The sequence below is a fragment of the Mastigoproctus giganteus genome, chromosome 13 (genome assembly GCF_048544385.1).
Source record: "Mastigoproctus giganteus isolate SK-2022 chromosome 13, ASM4854438v1, whole genome shotgun sequence".
Lineage (NCBI taxonomy): Eukaryota > Metazoa > Arthropoda > Arachnida > Uropygi > Thelyphonidae > Mastigoproctus > Mastigoproctus giganteus.
Window position 1 is genome coordinate 78,597,915 of NC_143587.1, and position 23,819 is coordinate 78,621,733.

General features: G+C 38.4%; 1 long non-coding RNA gene across 1 annotated transcript in view; it reads right to left on the reverse strand.

Moving 5' to 3' along the window:
- Positions 1-4,063: 4,063 nt before the first annotated feature.
- LOC150076206 (uncharacterized) overlaps positions 4,064-23,819 on the reverse strand; it is a 40,210-nt gene continuing 20,454 nt past the window's right edge. The window contains exons 4-6 of the long non-coding RNA XR_016547829.1: positions 13,468-13,506; positions 11,142-11,186; positions 4,064-4,152 (exon numbers count right to left, since the gene is read on the reverse strand). This is a non-coding gene — a long non-coding RNA (uncharacterized LOC150076206). The remainder of the gene's footprint in view (positions 4,153-11,141; positions 11,187-13,467; positions 13,507-23,819) is intronic.

A 23,819-nucleotide genomic window follows, 5' to 3' on the forward strand; every position in this document is an offset into this window, starting at 1 on the left:
CACCTTATCAGCAGCAGAATGATCAGTGGAACCTTCCTCCTCCAACAGTTGACACACGTGGATGAAATGAGTGACCATAGAATGATTCACTCCTACAATGCTTAGCCACATTGCCAAAGGCCATGATAACATTGTGTAGGAACAATGCGATCCCTCAATCTGTGGGAACTCCAATTTACAAAGAGTCTAGTTCAGGAGATCAAGAATATTCTAATCTCACTGGAAGTCTGAACAATAAAATTAAAGCGAGGTCTTCTCCTGGCTTTATTCTTAATCAATATATCAGTTTCAGCCCAAAACTGTTCTTCAGAAATCCCAAATTCACTGAACTTTTGAGTCCAAATCTCTTCCATAAAGTATTCTCTATCCACGTCCAGCTTGAGGTCTAAGATCGCAAGTTTTGGTTTCCTCTTAAGTGACTTCTCAACCTGTAGGCCCATCTCACTGAGTTTAAATAGTTCATAATCTTATAAATGTACTCCTCGTTTGCGGCTTCGAATACCACATGGCGATCACGAGTAGGTCTCACATCTGTTACTTTGGCATCCTTTAAAGCTGGACGAACAGTTTTAAACAGCTCCGACTTCACATCTTCACTGGTTTTGGACTTCTTCGTCGTTGCCTTAATGATTAGTCTTAGACTTTATTCTTTGCTCCGAAATTGACATCGTAACTTCAGAATATGTCCTCATTGTAGGTTGTCTCCCTATATGCCTGGTTTCCAGCTTCACTTTCAACACAGAATTTTCCAGAATTGTCTTTTGGAGTACATCATCCAGACGATTCCATAAAATTAACAATTCATCAACAATCGTAACGGACAATTCTTGCGCAAGGATTAATGTTCCGAGGCTAGAATTAACCTCTCTAAGTTCTTCAAACTCATTTGGAGTCAGTGTTTGTCATAATTCAATATCCTCTTCTTCTTGAGCTACATTCGATGCTGATCCTCCACTGGAGCCTTCTGTGTCCCTTCTCCTGCTGTAACCATACCTCGTGTTCGCAACACCCTCTTTTTTCGAGCACCAGTCGCCATCTCTTCTTCATCTGCCTTCGCCACCGTTATCTACCTATCCGTTATTTATCTATCGGTTTAGGTCTTGTTTTAGGCTTCTTTTTAACTTGTTCTTCAGTACTGAGCTCAGAAGTGTCACTCTATTCTTCCCGTACGCAGGTTTAGCCGGTCATAGAACATCACTCACAACCACCATCTCACCATCTTCCTCTGATTCCCCCATCCGAAGTTCAAAACAGTAGATCTCTTTGATGCCAAAACAAGACACAAATAACAAAATAATACTATTTTATAAATTAACTTAACTAACCTAATATAAATATGTTAGAATGATATGAAAGCCCAAACAAATATCAGAATATAAAGCACAAGTCAATGAAACAAAACACAAAATTTAGAAAGTTTGATCAAAACAGCTCACTCTGCCAGCTGGGATTGAGCCAGGTCCCCGGCTCAGACCACTTGGGGGTAAAGCTGTTCAGAGTAGTTTAGCAGCAGAAAAAAAGGAAGAAAATTGTCAAGATGATTTTGAAACAAGAATCCCAAAATTTGCCTTGCAAAAAACCATCTGCTAGTCAAATCACTCTACACCTGGACCTTTCTCTAGTACAGAAGGCACTAAATTATTTTATATTAAGTACTGAACGAAGAGTTCCTTAAATGACCACAACCACTGATTTCAACTACTCGTGTAGCCAACGTGTTTTAATGATTATCAGCTCATGGAGCAACTTAAAACATTTGGCAATGCAGACTAATTCTCCTGCAGTTTCGCATTTATAAACCTTGGTTCTTGCTTCATGAACAACGCCTTCCCCCATTTTTTAATTTTACTATTCCCATTAGGAGTCTTATAAAACTCAATCAGATTCCCGGTAATATATCTCTGTAGTTCTCATGAAGTCTCCCCTTATAGTTAGCAATCTTTAACCGCTTTTCCCAATCTCAATGCTCATTATTTTGACTTTTTAAAGAAAACCTGGACTTTTCTGGTGTTAGATCTGTTCACCTGAAATAAGTATTTCCTCCACTGACTAACAGTTGCCTTACAGAAAAAAATAATCTTTATTGTTTGAATGCGAGGAAAACATTCTAATTTAGTGAATGGAAATTTATTAGGTAACGTAGTTATGAAACTGAGTGCCTTTGACAACAACCGTATATGTTTATACATTGAGATATAAAGCAATTAGGACAGATAACGTATGATGTTGTATATGTGCAATGCTAGAATGGTAAGGACAAAAGATTTAAGTGGCTTTCAACACGGCATGTCATCACAACACGGCATGTGATGGACATGTTGGCGTGACTATTTATAAAATTGTAATACTGCTAATTAAATTTCACATAATTAAATTATCTACCATACTGTATATAAAAGGAAATGAGATAGAGGCAAAAATCTGTTTTTATTTTTCAATGCAACTAACTCCTCTGAACTTCAATACACTTGTTCCATTTTGTTGGCGATGAGGAAATACCAGACAAATAAAATTGTTTGACTTGTCTATCAAAGAACGCAGAAACAGCAGACTTCAGTTCATTTTCATCAGCAAAGAGACGTCTACGTACGTATGTTTTTGTTGAGGTGTCAAAACACGAAATAGTTACTGGGGGCCAGATTTAGGGTGTAAGGTGGAATGGATAAGTTCCGTAAAATCAGTCACTCAAAGCAGCAGCAACAACATGTGAGCTGTGCACTGGTGCGTTGCTGTGAAGAAGTAGCGCACTTCTGGATAGTTTTCCACAGCATTTTTCCTTCATGAATTCCTTAGGTTATACAGTAAGGATGCGTATCACTGCCTAGTGACTGTCTGCTTGAGTTTCAAGTAGTGAATGTACAAATTTCCCTCAGATTCATAAAAATGGTGGCCATAATCTTGCCAGTTGAAAGTTTTGTCCGAAAGTTTTTGGGTGAGGAGAACCGTTGTGATTCCATTGAATTGAATCTTGCTTGATCTCAGGATCCCAGTAATGAACCGAAGTTTCATCACCCATAACAATTCTTGAGACGAATGTTTCAGGATCCTATCCATAAAGTTCTACATTCTCCTCACAACACCTTACTCTAAATTGCTTCTGCATAGAGGTCGGAAATCTGGGAGCCTACCTTGCGCTGACCGTACTCATCCCCAAATGTTCATGGAGGATGGTTATAACTGTTCCTCAGATATGTCATAATCCCTAAAGATTTGGGACAACTTTAAACATCTGTCATTCAAAACAAGGATTTTCACTGCTTGGCACATTTCTGAGTGGTCGCTGTCACAGGCCTTTCTGGACATGGATCATAATCGATGGATTCTCTACCCCCACCTGAAGTGTTTTGATTAGAATTTTACCTAGTTCTCTGAAGGTGCACTGTTGCCATACACAGCCACCATCCTTTTATGAATGATCTTTGGCTCATTTCCTTCTTTGGTGAGAAACTTTACTGAACGATGCTCCAATTTCATACAGCTCCAATTTGATACAGCTGTCTTCCTCCTCTCTGTTACAGCAGCACAACTTAAAAACATAGTGGGATCAAATTAGTATGATTCAAGTTGAAATATGATAAATCATGAATCGTTGAAATATAACTACTTTATTGAACTACCCTCTTATGGACATTGGTCCAATAATCAAATGACATCCAGCCAACGATGATCGGAAACAGGTTGTTGATGCGAGAGGTCAACGGAGGATAACATTGTTCTTGCAAGTTAAGAGAACGCGACAATCACAAATTTCAACCTGATACATGAGTGGCAACCAAAGAGGCATTTCAGAATATAAAATTATTATTCATTTCACAGATGGTGTATTGCAGCCAACGACCGAAGCGATTTCGCTAATTGTCAATATCATATTTTAAAGTTACGCTACCCATACTTGCAATAAAATATTTAAGCTTCATATATTCATAAATAATTCGTAAGGATTCATGAATAATTAAGCTTCATATATTAATTTTTATTACTTTTTATAAGCAAGATCTTATGCCTTTAGAATTACATAAAGAAAAATATTATATTTCTAGAAAAGAATATTCAATTCTGTTTTAGTGAAGTTTTCTTTTCGATTCTTCAATCATCATCATCAAATTCTTCTGGACATCCCATACATCTCATGAACAATGGCATCATACTACTCTATAAAAACACGAATTTGGAACGTATTATTTTAAATAATAAATTAATTACATTTATTTTAGACTTAAACACCATGTTTAAAAGAAATTTGTACATTTGAATTAAAAACCACCGAGAAGTTCTCCTGCAATATTCCAAAGAGGTTCTGAATATTAAATTGTGTGGAATTATTCCACAAGGGTAGATGAATTGGCTACAGAATTTTTTAAAGCATTTCTTCTTGTGTTACCATTGGTTGGATGTTCTCCGTTGAATAGAAGAAACAGCATATTCCTCAGTGCAATACTATGTATGAAAATAGATATAAACTAGCCTTTATTAATTAAAAGCTCGGTTCAATAGCATTATTTTATTGCAGTTTCGATTCTCTATATATGGTCGAGTACAGCCAAATTAATATAATGCTAGCTATAGCAGAACAAAAATAGGTTCTTCACGGTTACTTGATCTGATTTTCAGCATTGATTTTTCATGCATTGCGAATCTGCAGATAAAGGAACCACTTGGTGGCAGTGACCACAGTGATTTTCTTAAAGATGTAACTACCATCAGGGGTAAAGGGAAAGGATTTTGCATTCGTAAAAGTGAACACAACGGTCTCAGACAATTTTTCAATTCTATCCATTGGGACCAACTGATGATATTACCAACAGAAAATTCAAAATGGGAAGAATTCAAAGAATTAATCTTGGAAGCTACTAGGATTTTAATAACAACTAAGAGATACTATTGAAGCTATAGATGTCAGGTGAACTAATGAGACTCGTGGTAGAGAAGAAAACTGGATGGCATGCATATAAGTTATCAGGCGACACAGAAGCATGTGGTAGATAGAAGCTACTCTGCAATCAAGCCACAAAGGGAGTTAGATGAGCGAAGGAAGATTTCGAGAAATATTTGGCAAAGTATGCAAAGAAAAATAGCAAAGACTTCCTTACTTATGTAAACTCTAGAATTACTATAAAACCAAGAACAACAAAGGCTCAATATATCCTATGCTTAAATCAAATTATATATACAGTACATGGTTAAAATATATTTAAATTTGTTCGATCCTCATGAGCCTAGAGCAAGGGTCCCCAAACTTTTAGAGAAGCGGGCCACATATGAATTTTTGGCGGCCAGAAATTATTCCTAATTGCTGAAAAGTACAGGGTTTCCATAATTTAAGTATCGCTATTTAGAGCTCTCTGTAGCTCTAAGAGGAATGCCACCAAAATTATTAAGTAAACTATTCAAGGCATGGAGAGAAGGATCCCGTGAAAAAAAATAGTTACAATATCTGCCGATAGGGGATAATATTGGGCTGTACAAGAGGAAAGACACGACAAAGTACTAACAAATAAATAACTAAGACAAACCTTAATTTGTGCTCTTTGCAAAAAAAAAAAAAAAACAGAAAGACACAACTAAACTGCCAGAGGGAATGGTTTCAGAGCTCCAAACTCACTCACAGTTTACTCCCGATGGGCGAAGATGTCGCTGATGGTGAAGTTGGTTTTTGATGTGATTACCATTGTTCTGGACCAGAAATTGCATTCGATGCGAGTGTGCTCGACTGCAGAATGCAACATCTCCGGAGTAATGTTCCACACGTGTTGCGTTACGTTGTCCTTTAAGACAGCCAGGTTAAGGACAGTTCCTCGATAGACATTGGCCTTGAGGTGACCCCACAGCCAAAAATCACACGGTGTAAGGTCAGGTGAACGTCGTGTTGGCCATGCAATCGGAAACAAATGACTAATGATTCTTTCTGCAGTAAAGTGATGCCGGAGGAGCTCTACTGATAATGCGATATGAAGAGGAGCCCCATCTTGCATAAAAATTATCTCATGGAGGCACCCTCTTTGCTGCAGTTGAAGATTAATGAAAATGCTCAGCATGTGATGATATCTTTGTGCTGTAATGGAAAAGGTGGCTGCTCCTTCTGGGTGCAATTCTTCTTCTTCTTCTTCAATTCCTCGAAAAAGTATGGCCCTAGGATGAAACTTGAAGTCACACCACACCAGACAGTGATTTTCGGGGAGTGCAATGGGATTTGCTGAATAGCATACTGTGCTTCTGAAGCCCATATTCGGCAGTTTTGAATGTTGACAGTCCCACTTTATAATTAAAGTAACTTCGCAATTAAAGCCCGATCAGGCAGAGTGAGACGCATTGTTAACTTACAGAATATGCTTGCGATGTTCGCGTTGTGCTCTTATAGCTCTCTGCTGCTGGGAAAATTAAATTAACTCAGATTTATGCAAGTTTTCTGCCTTTTATTTTTTAGTTTTGATTTAAAACTTTAGTGCAATTCAGTTTCTTTCTGTTTTTTTTTTTTTTTTTTTGCAAAGAGCACAAATAAAAATTTGTAATTTCATTAAGGTTTGTGTTAGTTATTTATTTGTTGGTACTTGTCATGTCTTTCCTCTTGTACAGCGCCATATCTTGTACAGCTAAGTTCCAAAATCTTCCTATTGGCAGATTTTGGAACTTCGATTTTAAATATTTTTTTCAATGCATCATTAGATTGAAGACCTACCAACTCTAATCGTGAGTTCTCATCAACATCGTTGACGGGTACGTCAAACGGAATTTGAAAAAGTTCAAACGCCTCTGAATTATTTTTAAAATTAGAAAATCTAGCCGCAAAACTGTCCTGCAACAAACTAACATTTTGAACAAAATTTTGAACTAGGCATATTTTTAGATAAATTATCGCAACATGGAAAATGTGAAAAATTATTCCGAAGTAGTTGACTTTTAAATAACTGCAGTTTTGTTTCAAATGCTTTGACATTATAATATAATTCATTGACAAGTTTGTCTCGTCCTTTGAAGTTTCATATTAAGAAAATTCAGGTGTTCACATGTACCTGTTAAAAGGCAAAATTCCACAACCATTCGAGATTTAACAGTTCTGGAACAGGTTTTAATTTTTCGTAAATTAAAATAAATAGATCTATATGGATCCTGAGTTCAAAACATGGCTTCAACACGTGACTCAATTATCGTACTTCAGTGTAGTATAACATATCACCGTATTCAGCCTCAACAGTTTCAAGAAAAGTTTGAATTGCCGACGATTCAGACAACTCTTGTGTATAAAATTTGCTGTTGATATTACAATTCACACGAGTGAATCTACACCCAAACATTTTCCGCACAAAGACTGCCGGTGAATTATACAATGAAATTATAAAATAAAACTTAGTTTTATATTATAATATAAAACTATATTATTAATTATAATATAGTTTAATAAGGTGACGTTTCGGGTATCTTACCGATACCCGTCATCAGACCATATCGTTGGGAGAACAGAAAGGCCTGCAAATTTGAATATTTTAGGATATTACAGTTACCAATTACCAATAATAAAATTACCAATAATACAATTGCAATTACCAATATTAAAAATTTACAAATTCCTATTCTAAATAATTAAGTTTTGAATTGCTGTTACAATAGAAAACAGGAAATCTAAGGTAATACAAAGATATTAAATTCATACCTGTCGACAGCCTCCTCCAGAAATTTTGTGCATAAAAGGTGCCAGCAGTTAAATTATAACATAGGAATTAACTCCGTTTACCAATAGGACAGTGTCATATTTTTATCCTGGATCCGGGGTTCTTCTATAGTAGAACCAGCAGTGCCCTTTGCTCCAAAGAATGGAATCCTTTATTCTACACTCCACCTTAAAATCTCTTGTTAAACTTCGGTTTTCCAATAAATGTGCTAAGGCTCTTCAAGAGAAGAACGATGCACATCGTAATTGGCTTGTTTCCAAATTTCCAAGTTAATTTTCTGCCTACACCAAAGCTGGCAACAATTTTAAAGAAATAATTAATCAGTCCGAACTGTATTTGGAAGAGGCTAAGCGTAGAAAACTTGCTTCTTATTCAAATGGTAGCCGACCATTCTGGTCTATTGCCAAAGCTATTGGCCGCAGCTTTTGCACATTTCTGTTCCCAACTTTATCAAAACCAAATTGTTCCATTTCCACTTCAGCCAAAGATAAAGCTGACCAGATCCTATTTTTCTTCCAACTCATGTATTGATGATCTTAGAAAACCACATCCGACCATTCCCAGTGCTCTTCTTTCAATGCCGCCTGTGATCTTCCATCAAAAGTATGTTACAAGGTTTTGATCAAGCATGACGCTAAGAAAGCTCCAAGTCTTGATGATATTTCTCCAATTGTTCTCAAAACATATGCTCCTTAATTTACTCCAGCTCTGTCTCACCGTTTTCACTTTCATTTTCAAAAGGTGTTTTTGGAAACACCTCCTTCTTGGAAATTTTCTTATATCCAGCAAGTTCCTAAAATGTTAACAAATCTCTGCCATCCAGTTCTTGTCCTATTGCACTAACTTATACTCTTTCTAAAGTAATGGAGAAATCAATTAACTACCAACTCTTAATCTATATAGAAACCTTCCATCTGATCAATGATCGCTAGTGTGGATTCCGTCAGTGTCGGAACTGCTGATATTTTGGCTTATGTCATCCATCTAAGGACAAATTAAATGGAAAAGTTTGGTAAACTCGGGCAGTTGCTCTTGACATTTCGAAGGCTTTTGATCGAGTTTAACATAAAGGTCTAAATAAGTTTCCATCAAATGGTTTGCCAACTGTTTTTTGCAATGGGGTATCCAGTTTTCTCTCTGACCGCTCACTGCGGTGGTGCTTTATGACTTTATGTATTCTAACTTCTTCAGTAATACCGGTGTTCCCCAAGATTTAGTTATTTCTCCCACTCTTTTTCTCCCGTATATAAATGGCCGTGTTCCATTGACCGGAAATCATATCCATAGGTTTGTTGATGCTCGTGCATTTCATTCCCTCTTCCAGTTTGAGAAAACTAGCTCTGCTCGAGCAGCTTCAACTTCTCGAATATCCACAAGAAATTTCTTAAATGCTGATCTTTGGTTAATTCTCCAGTGGGAGAAAACCTATTTGATTTCAATTCTTCTAAAACTTTCCTGTCTTACATCCCGGAAAAAGGATTTTTCTGTTCCTATGTTTATCTTCGAAGACACTCTGATTTCTAGGCAGGATCATGTATCTCTATCGGGGATTACCCTGACTTCTAATCTCTCTTAGCATAAGCACATTCCAAATATTGCTTCTCCTGAATCTAAAAACTGGGTTTTTTCTTTCGCTGCTGGTACTCTCGAAATAGCTGTTAACTCTGTACAAATTACCCTGTAAATTACCTGTAAATTGTCCTGTCAAGAAATATTGTTCCCACATCTGGGGCGGTGCCCCCTAAACCTCTCTCTCCAGCTTCTATTTTCCATTCAAAAGAGGGGAATTAGGTGAATTAATGGCTCATCTCAAACAGTCTCTCCATTCTCTGTCTCACAGAGTTCTCTTTCTGCTCTATGCCTTTTCTATTGATACTTCCACGGGAACTATTCTTCTAAATTTGTTTATATATTTCTCGCTTTCTTTTCCAAAGCAGTCCGTACACGTCCCTCAGCCAATCAGCATCCTTTCATTGTTCTTTCAAACTCACAGAACCAACGTTTTTTCTTCTTCATTTATTCATCCAACTTCCGTTTTCTGGAACAACTTTCCCTCATGCGTATCTCCTGAAAATTATTATCTACAGAAGTTCAAGTTTAAGTTCAACCTTCAACCCTGGCACACTATAAACTATTATAGGTCCTAACACCTCTCGTCTTTGGGATTTCATAAAAAAAAGTCTGTTCCTACTCTTTTCAGAAACTTTTATAACGATATAATAAGTGCATTCAATCATGTAGTGATTAATTTGAATAAATAAAAGTAAAACCATCTTGACCTTATGTAAGGAGAGTCCAAAAATGTGAAATTCTTTTACTACCAACTACGAAAGGAAGACGACTACAGCGAAAATTGAAGAGACGGTTCGAAGAAATTAACGGAATTTCTGGGAGCAATAACAGACTTCGACCATTGCCTGAATTATGGAATGTAATACGCTGTTCTCGTCAAATTTCTCAATTATCCACCTTTTTCCTCCTGAAAGTTAACGTTTTCCTTCCACTGACTGTAATTCCTATTCCTTACTGGACTTATCAAAACTACATTCGTTTTCTAGTTCAGATATCCTGCTCTGCGCATTCAGGTGCATAGGAAGGTTTGCGGGTATACAGTACCTTAAATATCCATCGGAAACACAATTTCCATAAATGGTGACCTTCAGTTATCTCTTCAAATATGCAGTCCTGTCATTTTCCACAAAGAAGATGCTGCTGCTTTTATGCTCATCGGGAACAACTCTGATTTTTAGTTAAGTATGATCAGTGGCACTCCAATTCCATACAAAATCACATATCTTTATTGTGGATAATCCTAAATTCAAATCTTTCTTAGCCCGTTACCGATATTGATTTTCCTGCCGAAAAATAAAAATAAGCTTTGTTACATCTGTAGTGGGACCTCAAAAACGTCTCTTGAACTGTTGGGTTCAAAGATTTTTTGATGCAATGCTTTTTGGACAAGCAATTTCAACTACTGTCAAATCACAATTTATAAATCATCTGAAGAGCTGTATGATATAACTAGCCAACGTGTACAGCTAAACATCAGATTCACAGCACTAACTCTTAATTTTCTTTTTTCTTTTTTTTGGAGAACTTCCCTTCTGGCCAATTTTCTGAAATCAGATCCTTCTGAACTTCAAGTCCGTATTAAGAAGTATCTTCCATCAACTCAGTAGCATTCGAATGATATAAGTGCCAATAACTTATAATTGAGGCCCCCGTAGCCAAGTGGTCAGGAGCGGGGTGCTCTTTGAGTAGACCGGGGTCCGAGCCACTGACTGCTAAATACGGACGATCTGCCCATCCGCGATGGAACAGCGTGGCGGATTATGGTCCTTTTCCCTCAACCTGGATCGTTGAAGAGGTTTCCATCCTGCAGTGGATTGATAATGGCTGCAGTTTTTTAACTTATAATTTTGGGATTTACCATAAAATGTAAAAGTTTTACTATGAAATTAATCATTTACTTACCCTCAGCTTTTCAACCTCCATTCGTTCGCTTTCTGTGCATTCGTCCTATTATTGAGGAAAATAAATATAATTATAAGGGCAGCTTCCAAAATGCTTTGCATATTAAAGTCCTTGTAAATCAGTATTATTTATATAAGAAATATACATAGTGAGATTATAATTATGGTAAGTTCTGATTTAATTTAGATAATCATTATTGGACATTTCAATTATTTAAATCTAATTCCCCTTCAAAATACAATTTTGTACACTTGTACACTCTGGCTAATTAAATATTACATTAAAAAGTAGACGCAGCGGTAACTTCACGATTTCGCTTTTCTCTGACCAGTATGGAGAAAATGAAACTTGAAGTTTAGAGGGTAACAATCGAAATGAATCCTTTGAGACGTAATTGGTATAAATAAGCAATAAGTAATTTACAAAAAATATGAATATTTTGTTTCATCGGAACACGAAGAACAGAAGATTTAGATGAAAGAGGGAGGAATCAATCATTCAAGATAGTACAATGCCACCCATTTCACTTCATCAAACGAAAGTATACAACAGTATACGCGTTTGAGTCAACCGTGTTCAGATCCGCACGATTTTTCGATGCTGTTCTTTTATTCTCTCTCTCTCTCTCTCTCTCTCTCTCTCTCTCTCTCTCTCTCTCTCTCTTTTCTGTAAACTCCTCTGATTATAATGTGGCCGTTCTCCAGCATTAATGATATGAAGGGCGCTACCCCGGGATATAATACCAAATTGCGGAAGGACTGTTGCAGAACAGATGTGTGGAAATTTTCATTTAGGCAGCGGGTGGTTGATTGCTGGAACAAACTTCCATTTGGTGGAATGTGATATAAAAGTAGACCGATATCATCCAGGGTAGCGCTCTTATACCAGCACCTGAGACCAACTCAGCCACTTTGTGAAAAAGTCATACAAAAATTCCTCATCGACAAAACTCGAAATTAGGGCGTTTCTATTCGGTGTGATGAGGACTGCAATTCTACCCATCACGGCTTTAATCCCTAGCCTCGGCTGCTTTCCCCCCACATAGTCCAGCATTAAAAGATTGCATAGGAAATATTTCAGAGTAGTTTTTTTAAGGCCATGTACTCAGCATCCTTCTTCATTCAGAGGATCTCCATGATTGAAAATCGAAAGCAGATCGCGTATGAATTTTAGTTCATTTTCGTATGATTCCAACCTGTTCCAGCTCAAAGTAACAGTAACCGTTGATGTGGGACTGATTCAAATTCCTGAAACACAAATAAACAATGTCGAAATTATTCCGTAAATCCGGCTCAAGAGTGACCCTGACCAGATTTGGTAAACATGATTTTCCCTTTAAAAAAACCTTCAGAATTCCATTTCTATCCAAATTAACCTGAATTCCAACCTTGATCATTGCCTCCATGATTTTCCCTACTACTGAATTTAGACTGAACGGTCGGTAATTTACCACCACACTCTTAGAACCACCCTTATGCATTGGAGACATATTGACACTTTTCCAATCCAACGGAATCTCTCCTGAGTCCAGTAATGCTCTCATAATTAGTGTCAATGGTCCAATACACTCGCTTGTCGCCGCCTTTAAAATTATAGGGCATATGCCATCAATCCCAGGAGCGTTACTCGTCTGTAGGCTGAAAAATTTTAATGGCACTTTTTTGAGGGCTGACACCATTCAATGTATCCCACTAATAATTAGATGTTTCTGATTGTTATCAGCCTATTTAACTAAGTCCAAATAATAAACATAAAGGCGTTTTATGCTAAACTTTAAATTCGTTTCGAAGCTCTCTATCGGGCTAGCTGTTATACACGTGCAAAAGAAGGCTTATGTTGACCTTAAGGAGAAAGGATGTAAGAATAGGTATAGTAATATTGAGGTACTATTACTTTCACTGAGGTACTATTACTCGGATACAATCAATGTATCCCATTATCAATAATTAGCCGCATAATCATTATATTTTTATTTTATTTTATTGCTAATTATATGTTTATTTCTAGGGCAATGTAAACCAACACGGGATATCTTAGTCTTTAAGTATTTATAGGTTCTTTTGGCCTTATGGCCCACTGGAGCACTTTTATGCCAATGTTTTAATACACTTTGAGTACCTATATAGTATCAATTATACTCTTACAATAGTAATTAGATTACAGACTGATGTAATGTTCAATCTACAATTGAAGGTATATATATATATATATATATATATATATATATACGAGTACATATATTAAATTATCATCAATTGTTCAATACATACATATTAGAAAATAAATGTACAGAAAATAAGAAGGAAATAACAAAAATAATTCTTACCAATAATTCCGGTATCAAATCCATGATAGTTGAGTAGAACTGCATAAAAATATATCTAATTAGAATTCAAATTCAATGTGCTTTTATTACGGTGCTGTGAAATTTTCTAAATATATATTCTAAAATTAGTTTTATTGTTACTTCAAAAGAACCATTTCATCAGGAAATAATGGAAAAACACGGATATTAAGCGTTAAGTACTTTCTTTTTTTTTTAAACGCGTTTTAAATAAAATCAGGATATTTAGTTTTGTGAAACCATTAATTATATAGTACAAGGAATTAATCCAAAATTATTTTTCGAATAAAATGTTGGCATATACAATGTAATTTATATTTATATGTTGAAATTAACGTTGGTGAGGCCAACGTAAATACCAGCCATGCAAGGCGGCCAGGATGATCTACTAAGCCACACTTACAACGGTCAAATCCCTGTAAGTGCAATTGAGAAGAAATAGAAAGGGTACATATACAAGTTAGATGAAGTATGGGTAATGGGTGGGATTGGGTAAATAGAATAGAAAAGAGAAGGACCACGGCGGAACCCATTATGAAATAGAAGTTAGTAGAATAAAAAGTGAAAAGTAGTAGTAGTATAGAGAGTGGAATTCGTCTTCCTGCCACTTCTTCAAATTCTGAAGAAATGAAGTTGTTTACTTCGTATTTTACATCATACATAACAGCAAACGGCAAAGAGTGGAGGTAGGCAACCTGTCACCTCCACAAACTCTGAAGAAATGAAGTAATGTACAGCGTACAACTGCATCAAATAAAAGCAGGAATCATCTTCCAAACATATATTTAAACCTTGAAGAGATGCAATTATTTACAACATGAAAAGTTGCAATAATTTACAACATAATTTACAGCATATTACAGCGAATATAGCATTTACACTTATTAAGTAATTCCTATTAAAAAACAAGCTATCAAACTGGCATCATAAAACTGTGCAGAATTTAAGAAGTTAAATAGAAAATTCAGTTACATCAGTAAACTTCAGACGGAAGTAATTAGCATAACCTATAGTAGTTAACTCAATTATAAGGGTAATAATGAGGTTTAGCTAACAAAAAACCAAGGTTGAAATTTTTCACAACCAATTCACCATATGCATATCAAGAAGCTTGTTCCAAATGCTGTTTTCTTTTGAAAGCACGATTGGTAAATGTATTGAATTTTACAAAGACATTTTGAGAAGCAACCAACGGCATTTTAATGACCTTAGAAAAGTCATCAACATGCTCCTCTAAGTCCATCCGCAGGTCATTGTAAGATGAATAGTGATACATCTTACAATGACCTGCGGATGGACAAGGAATACAAAGGAATACAAGTGATACAAAATGTCATCTACACTTTCTTCTTCACCACAATGACATAATGGTGAAGTTGTCAGTCTAAATTTATACAGTTTGCTGTTGAAACTACCATTACCAGTAATTAAAAATGTGGTATGAGGGCTCGGGAATAGCCAGAGGGAATATTTCTTGACAAACTCCCTAACAACTGAGAAAAAAAATCTTTAGTGATTATACCGACATCAGTTTCAGTGCAATCGTTTGGCATTTGTTGACAAAAAGCATCCGAAACCTCTTCTTTTCTTGGGTTTGGCTATTCTCCAAGTTCAGACTGATGCCACCAGTCCAGTTGTCATAGGAATTTGTTTTCTACGTTGATAAACTAAATATCCAAATTGCACCTGGTACTGCACTGGGAGTTTACCTAGGAGCACTTGAAGAGATGCAGTAGAAGTAGTTTTGCAAGCTCTGGCGATCAGGAGCCTGGCTTCTCTGTGAGCTTGTTGCAATTGCTTAATTGTTATCACTTTATCAGATTTATAGCCCTAGGAATCAGCCCCATGGGTTAAATTACCAAAAATATATAGTTATAATATAACCTTAAGGTTTCAATCTTCAAACCACATTCTTTACATGTAATTTGGCCAAAAGAATATTGCATTTGTCCTTGACATATTTTACGTGCGGTAAGAAACTCCTTCGATTGTCCAATAGTATGCCTAAATATTTCACTTTAGCACTATATTTGATTACCTGCTCATTATATTTAATTATAGGAGGACGTTCAGGATCCAACTTTCCCTTTAGAAGCATTTGATACGTCGTCGTATTAGAGACCTGAAGATTGTGAATATTTGTCGAGTGCTATAAATTAGCTAGTACGAGATCTGCAGTATCCTCTAAAGTTTTCCTCGAGTTAACTTTAATCAGAAGTACAAGATCATCTGCATAAGCAATCATGCTTACACCTTGAAAACTGTTTCCCAGCCATATATTGAAAACCATGCTTCAACACAGTGGACCCAAATGGACCCATATGGACATTCTGATATACAATGTAATTGCCTTCCCCACGGAGAAAAGTTGAAAAATCGATATATTGTGGTCGTCCCTTTATATTTTATTTTATATTTAATTATGGCTGTACGAAAATTGATGTACCATACCTGGCTTTCTCGACAATTGTGGTCGCCCGTCCGTTTCTATTTTTCTTTATAGCTTGCTATATGCCAATCGTTGTACAATCTTGGCTGTAAAATAGGGAATTGCTGATACTATACTAATGACATAATTTTATTTTGTGATGAATATTACTTGTTTTATTTTATTTTAATTACATACTGCTATTTTTTATCTCTCCTTTTTTGTTTTCCTCTATTCGTTATTTTTTTTATTCATTATATTGGCGTTATTTTAGTAAACTAACCCGGGTATCTTTTAGTAAACCCAGGTATCTTATGAGTATATCGTTGAATGGACTGGGTTGTACATAACGTAAATTTGCATTTCTAAGTTCTGAGAACATAGAGATAGAGACATCTGAGAAACTTAAAATAAGCTGTGTGGACACGTTGTTATTTTAAGATCTATTTCGTCATCTCTATAAGGAATTGTGATTGTACAATAGTTAAGTTAATAAAGATTTTTATTATTATTATCTTATTTCTCCCAGATTGGGGGTTCCACCTTGTGACAGGTATTGCTACCAAGTACACAGGGTGGTTGTTGTTATGTCTGGTGTTACTATTGGTTTGGGAAAGCTCTGAACACCCTACAGGTGTTCAGAATTGCGACTTTCTGGAGTTCCTTGTAGTTGTTCTCTGGGAGACCTATTGCTGCTATATAGTTAGGTAGGGTTTGTCGTTACTTGTTGAATATGCAACATCTCTTTGATCTCCTGTCTTAGGTTCATCTACTTCCTGATTTATTCCTGATAATAATAATAATAATAATAATAATTTTTATTATTATTATTATTTTAAACAATAAATTGTATCGCATGGTATTATTATTATTTTTTTTCTTATATTATTTCTCCCTGATTGGGGGTTCCACCATGTGAAGGGTATTGCTACCAAGTATACAGGGTGGTTGTTGTTATGTCTGATGTTACTGTTGGTCGAGGGACTCTCTGACTATCCTTCAGGTGTTCACGATTGCGACATTCTGGAGTTCCTTGTGGGTGTTCGCTGGGAGACCTATCGCTGCTAGGCTGTTATGTAGGGTCTTTGGCACAATACCTGTGGTTGACACGATGATCGGGATGGTCCTTACTTGTTGCATATGCCACATATCTTTGTCCTCCTGTCTTACGTTCGTGTACTTACTGAATTTTTTCCCCATGGGTTTTCTGCAGGTTGCGAGTGTTGGGTACCGCTATGTCAATCAGATAGTTAGCGTTTTCCTTCTTATCCAAAACGGTTATGTCCGGTCTGTTGTGCGGAATTGTCTTATCCGTTATTATTGCACCGTCCCAGAACAGCTTGTGGGTTGGGGTCTCTAGTACTGCCTGGGGTTTGTACTTGTAGTAAGGTATACTTTCTTCAATGAACCGGTATTTCCTAGGTGGCTACTGATGTATTATCCTGGCTACCTGGTCGTGTCTGTGAGTGTACTCAGTCTTAGTGATCACCTTGCATCCCGCGGTGATGTGTTGGATCGTTTCTGAGGCCAGATGGCATGGTCTTCATGTTTCACCGAACACTCCGGGTTCCTTGGCGATATATTTTCTATAGTTTCTGGTGTTGATTATCTGGTCTTGGATGGCGAGCTTGAATCCTTCAGTTTCGGTCAAGAGCGTCCCGCTTGTGAGCCATGCATTGGAACCAATTTTATCTATGTATTCTTGATGGAGATCATTGTAGTGTCTGCCCTGGAGTGTCTTCTCTGCCCATTTTCTAGCTTTGTTTGTGCCTCTTGATTGCGGGGGACTCTTCGTTTAGGTTGTGTGAAGTATACCGTTTGTCTATCTTCTGTATTGCCTGGTGGATTGCTGCTGTGTGTTTCTGGAAGTAATCGTTTAGGTCAACGATCGCTGTCTTCTATTGCTCAATGAGGTCTACCAGGCCTCTTCCTCATTCTTTCCGGGCAATTGTCTGTCTCTCCACGGCAGATCTCGGGTGGTGTTGACAGTTCTTGGTCATCATAGTCCTTGTTTTTCTCATGATATTCTTCAGCTCGGTGTTAGTCCAATATTTTACCCCGAAGGAGTTTATTAGCACTGGGACTGCATAGGTCTTTGTCACTTTAACTGTGTTCCCTACGTTCGATTTGCCTTCAGCAGGCATTTGAGTCTCTGATGATATTTTTTGGTCAGGCAGGCCTTAATTTCCATGTACTGTAAATACTGAGCCGGCTTCATCCCCAAGTATTTGTAGGCCTCTCCCGTTGCCATTGCTTCGTTCTCTTTACCACTCTGCAGCTGGTAGTTTTAGTAGACTAATTTTCCCTGTTGCAATCCGTGGGTCTTGCATTTGTCTAGACCAAATTCCATCCTAATATCATTGCGGAATTCTTCGGTGATGTGGAGTAGTTGCTGAAGGTGCTTCTTAGTTCCCGCATAGAGCTTGATATCATCCATGTACATCAGGTGGATGAGGGTGTACAGGTTCTTCCATCTTTCTTTGAGATTATATCCGTACTTGCTAATGTTGAGCATGGTAGATAGCTAGTTAAGTGCAAGTAGAACCACAATGTGCTCAGGGCATCTCCCTGAAAGATTCCTCTCCTGATGGGGATTGGCGTGGTTGTGATGTTTTCGCCTTTAATGGTGTTAGCTCATTTCACCATCGTTTCTCCTTTCTCCTAGGAAGTTTGTCATTATCGGATTGACTTTGGATATGTTCAGCGCCTCTATTAGTCAGCTATGATGCACGGAGTCGAAGGCTTTTGGGGTAATCGGTGCAGGCTGTGTACTTGTTGTGGCAATTCTTGTAGACTTGCTCCATAACCGCAGCATCTATGGTTAATTGCTCCTTTGCATCCTTTTCTCAGCCGCTTGCATCCTTTCTGCTGTTCGGCCATTATGTTCTGGCTCTGCAGGTGGTCTGATATCTTCCTAGTTATGCAGCTGGTCATGATCTTGTGCATTGTTGGGAGGCATGTGATTGGCCTATATTTTGCCGGATTTCTTCTATCTTCGTCTTTTGGCTTCAGAAATGTGATTACTTGAGTGAGAAAATTCGGGATTGTCTCTGCGTGCCTTATCATTCGGGTGAACTATTCTGCCAGGTGCTTGTGTTTGCAAGTGAGCTTCTTGTACTAGTAGTGTTGGACGTTATCTATTCCTTGAATGAATTCGCCAGTTGTGAGAATTCTTGATCATATGTTTTCTTCTTCTTCCTGTATCTCCAACCCTCACATTTCTTTACATCCTTGGTTTCTTTCATTCTAATTCTATCCATGAGGCTCGTCTGTTATGTCTTACTTCCCTGCTCGATATGTTTCTTCAGAACTCAATCGCCATCTGTTCGGGTGGTACGTTCCTTTCTTTCCTGTCCTTTCTGAGACTCCTCCAAAAGCCTCTTTGGTCATCATCGAAGATTCTGTTATTTATTTTCGTCTGGGATCTCTCTTTATATCGGCATTGTCTCTTGCTGAGTGCAAGGAGGTTCTGCTTCAATGTGTCCAAGTACTCTCCTATTCTCTGATTTTTTGTCTAATGTTTGTTGTGGACGCTGTCCCTCTTGAGGATGCTCTTTACTTCCCCGATTAATTTTTTACTCTTATTGCCTCGTTGGTACTGGGTCAATTGGCCTATCTTGAAAAGTAATTCTTCTATCTTCTGCTGAAGTCTTCTTTCCCAAGCTGGCAGTTCCTTTTGCTTTCGGTTCTTCTGATGCTTTTCTCTCGATTCTCTTCCATTAATCCTCGTGGCTACTACCGCAGCACAATACACGGCTGTGTAGATGGCCTCCAGTATTTCACCATTGCTGTCGAGGTAATGCGGTATTATGTGCCGATTGAGGTGGTCTGTGACTCTGCAAAAGATTCTGTTCGGCCACTCCTTCAGTATCAAATGAGTCTTTTTGGGGTCCATTCCTTTGAATTCTGTTAGGGCCATCTTCCACTCATCTTCTGTTCTGGATATCACGAGCTCGTCTCTTTCCACTCCAGCTGCTGTGGGTTGTATTTCTTCTTGCTCTTCCTCCTCTGGTTCGTTGGTGGTATGTTCTTCCTCTTCTGGTTCAGTATTCATTATTCTTTGTAATTGATCTCTCACATCCTGCTTTATTTTTTCCAAGATTGCAGGAGCTATCAGGTTCTTTGTGACGATGATCCTTCTCTGGTTCGCTTTTCGCTGTTTGGTGACGTGAATATCAGGGAATCGATCCAGACACTGGATATGATGTCTCATAAGTTGTCTTATCAGTCTCCAGCTTCGTTATTTCGTAGTATGCTTGCACTATGTACGTATTCATTTCGATAGTCCAATTCATGGGTTGGCGTTTTCTCCCTTCCTGGGTGGTACTAGTGCGGTTGCACAGGAAGCACTTCCAGTTGGTGGGGCTGGATGGTCTTTCCCTTCTCTTGTGGTATCCATATGGGGGGACAGCCCCACTTGTTCCATTGTCTTCTTCGGGTGACCATCTCTGATTTTTCGAACTAGCCCCTCCCTAAACCCTGACCGCGAGTGACTTTATCCTGTGCCACACTCGATGCAGTATGATTACTATTTTTCTGCGACATCATCCATCTATGGAGGTGGATTATTATTATTATTATTATTATTATTATTGTTTTTGTTGTTGCTCTTATATTATTTTTTCCTGACTGGGGGATTCCACTCCATGACATGTACTGCTACCAAGTACACAGGGTGGTTGTAATGTCTGGTATTACTACAGGCGTTCAGGATTGCAACTTTCAGGAGTTCCTTGTAGGTGTTCTATGGGAGACCTATTGCTGCTAGGCTGCTATGTAGAGTCTTTGTTACCATACCGGTAGTTGACACGATAATCGGGATGGTCGATACTTCTTGCATATGCCACATCTCCTTGACGTCATGTCTCAGGTTTGTGTACTTCCTAATTTTTTTCTCCATGGGTTTTCTGTAAATTGCTAGATTTGGGCACCACTATGGCAATCAGGTAGGTAGCCTTTTCCATCTTGTCCACAAGGGTTATGTCCGGTCTATTGTGCGGGATGGTCTCATACGTTATTATTATTATTATTGTTGTTGTATTATTTCTCCGTGATTGGGGGATTCCACTCCGTGACGGGTGCTGCTACCAAGTAAACAGGTTGGTTGTAATGTCTGGTGTTACTGTTGGTCGTGGAAATCTCTGACTATCCTACAGGTGTTCAGGATTGCGACTTTCTGGAGTTCCTTGTAGGTTTTCTCTGGGAGACCTATTGCTGCTAGGTTGCTATGTAGAGTCTTTGGCACCATACCGGTGGTTGACACGATGATCGGAATAGTCAATACTTCTTTCCTATGCCACATCTCCTTCACCTCAGATCTCAGGTTCTTGTACTTCCTAATTTTTTCCACATGGATTTTCTGGACATTGCTAGTGTTGGGCACCGTTATGTCAATCATATAGGTAGTCTTTTCTATCTTGTCCACAAGGGTTATGTCCGGTCTCTTGTGCGGGACGGTATTATCCGTTATTATGGCGCGGTCCCAGTACAGCTTGTGGGTTCGGGTCTCTAGTACTGCCTGGGGTTAGTACTTGCAATACGGTACACTTTCTTCGACCAACTGGTATTTCCTCGCTAGCTTCTGATGTATTATCCTGGCTACCTGGTCGTGTCTACGAGTGTACTCAGTCTGGGTGATCACCTTGCATCCTGCGTTGATGTGTTGGATCGTTTCTGAGGCCAGGTGGCATCGTCAACATGTGTCATCTGACATTCCGGGCACCTATGCGTTGTATTTTCTATAGTTGCTGGTGTTGGATGGACACCATGAATCCTTCAGTCTCGGGGAAGAGCGTCCCGCTTGTGTGCCCTGCATCTGAAGCAAATTTATCCATTTATGTTGATGGATGTAATTGTAATTTCTACACTGCCGTGTTTTTTTTGCCCATCTTTCTAGGTTCGTTTGTGCCTTCTGGATGGTACGGGACCCCTTGCTTAGTTTGAGTGAGGTATAACACTTATCAGCGGCCTCCGTAGCCGAGTGGTCAGGAGCGGGTGTGCAGTAGCACACGCTCTTTGAGTAGACCGGGGTTCAAGCCCCTGACTGCTAAATACGGTCGATCTGCCAACCCGCACTGGACCAGCGTGGCAGATTATGGTCCAATTCCCTCAGCATGAATTGTTGAGGAGGCTTCCATCCTGCAGTGGGTTGATAATGGCTGCAGTTAACTTTTTTATAACACTTATCTACATTCCGTGTGGCCTGGTGGAGTGCTGCTGTGTGTTTCTGGAAGTAATTCTTCAGGTTAGCAATCGCTGATTTCTGTTGCTCAATGAAGTCTGTCAGGCCCGTCTTTCTGAGTTATTGTCGGTCTCTCCATGGCTGATTTCGGGTGTTGTTGGCTGCTCTTGTTCAGCATTGTCCTTGTCTTTCTCATGATATCCTCCAGTTTGGTGTTTGTCCAATCTACGACCCTGAATGAGTATGTTAGCACTGGGACTGGACAGGTATTTATGGCGTTAAGTGTGTTCCCTCCATTCCGCTTTGATTTGAGTAGACTTCTGAGTCTCTGATAGTATTTTTCGGTCAGGCAGGCTTTACTTTCAGTGTTCTGTAACTGCTGAGCATGCATTGTCATCAGTTATTTGTAGGCCTCAACGTCTGTTATAGCTGCCATGCCTTTACCAATCCGCAGCTGATAGTTTCGGTTGACTAATTTTCCCTAGTGCAATCCGTGGTTCTTGCATTTGTCTAGACCAAATTCCATTTTAATATCATTGCTTAATTCTTCGGTGAATCGCAGTAGTTGCTGGAGTTGCTTCTCGGTTGCTGCGTAGAACTTGATGTCATCTATGCATATCAGGTAGGTGAGGGTGTATAGGTCTTCTCTCCTTCTCTGAGGTTATATTGAGTTTCTGAGGCCAGGTGGCATCGTCGACATTTGTCATCTAACATTCCGGGTACCTTTGCGATGTATTTTCTATAGTTGCTGGTGTTGGATGGCCACCATGAATTCTTCAGTCTCGGGGAAGACCGTCTGCTGATGCTGCTGCTGCTGTTGGCGTGATGTATAGCGGGATAAGTGCTAGACAGAACCACAGCGGGGTCAGGGCATGAAAGAGCGGAAGTCTAGTGTCATGGGCTGATCTGCATAAACTATTCATATCTACAACTAAAACTGTTATGATGCTTCTTAAGGGGAAACTAAATTATGCGCGACCGCTAAAAGCTTTAATTAAGGGGAGGCAGATTCCCCTAGTATCTGACGTGAAATATCTAGGTTTAAGAATTGATGATAGATTATCGTTTTCTCCACATTTAAATTAGTTACATGAAAAAGTTAAAAAATTTAGTGCAGCATTAATTCGATTAACTAGGTCAGATTGGGGGTTGAAAAGGAGGGTTTTAAATTTATACTACAAGGCAGTCTTCTTACCCATAGTTACGTACTGAGCATCAGCATGGGACTTCAGAGTTACTAACGTTAAATTTAAACAGAAATTGTTATCGATTCAGCGCTCAATGCTTTATGTTATTTCTAGTTTGTGCAGAACAGTCTCAACGAATGCTATGCAGGTTTTGGCCGGGCATTTGCCTCTAGACTTGTACATTGTGTATCGGGCCCTTTGTTATTACTTAAAAAAAGGCATTGTGGTTTCTTTCATGAATATCACATCTGATGTCACTATAGAGATAGCTAAAGCTAAGAAAAATGTTCTAACACAGTTGATTGGTATGTGGCAACAGAGATGGGATCTTAGTGCAGCTGGGGAGGTGACTAGATTGTTTATTCCAACAGTTAAATTTACTTATGATAGTAACAACAAATGGTTTTTTCCTTCTATGGTAACATCGTTTATTTTAACTGGCCATGGCTCATTAAATTTTAAACTACATTACTTTGGTCTGGTCAGCTCTCCTTTATGCACTTGCGGTCAACCTGAGTCATTTATTAATGATTGTAGT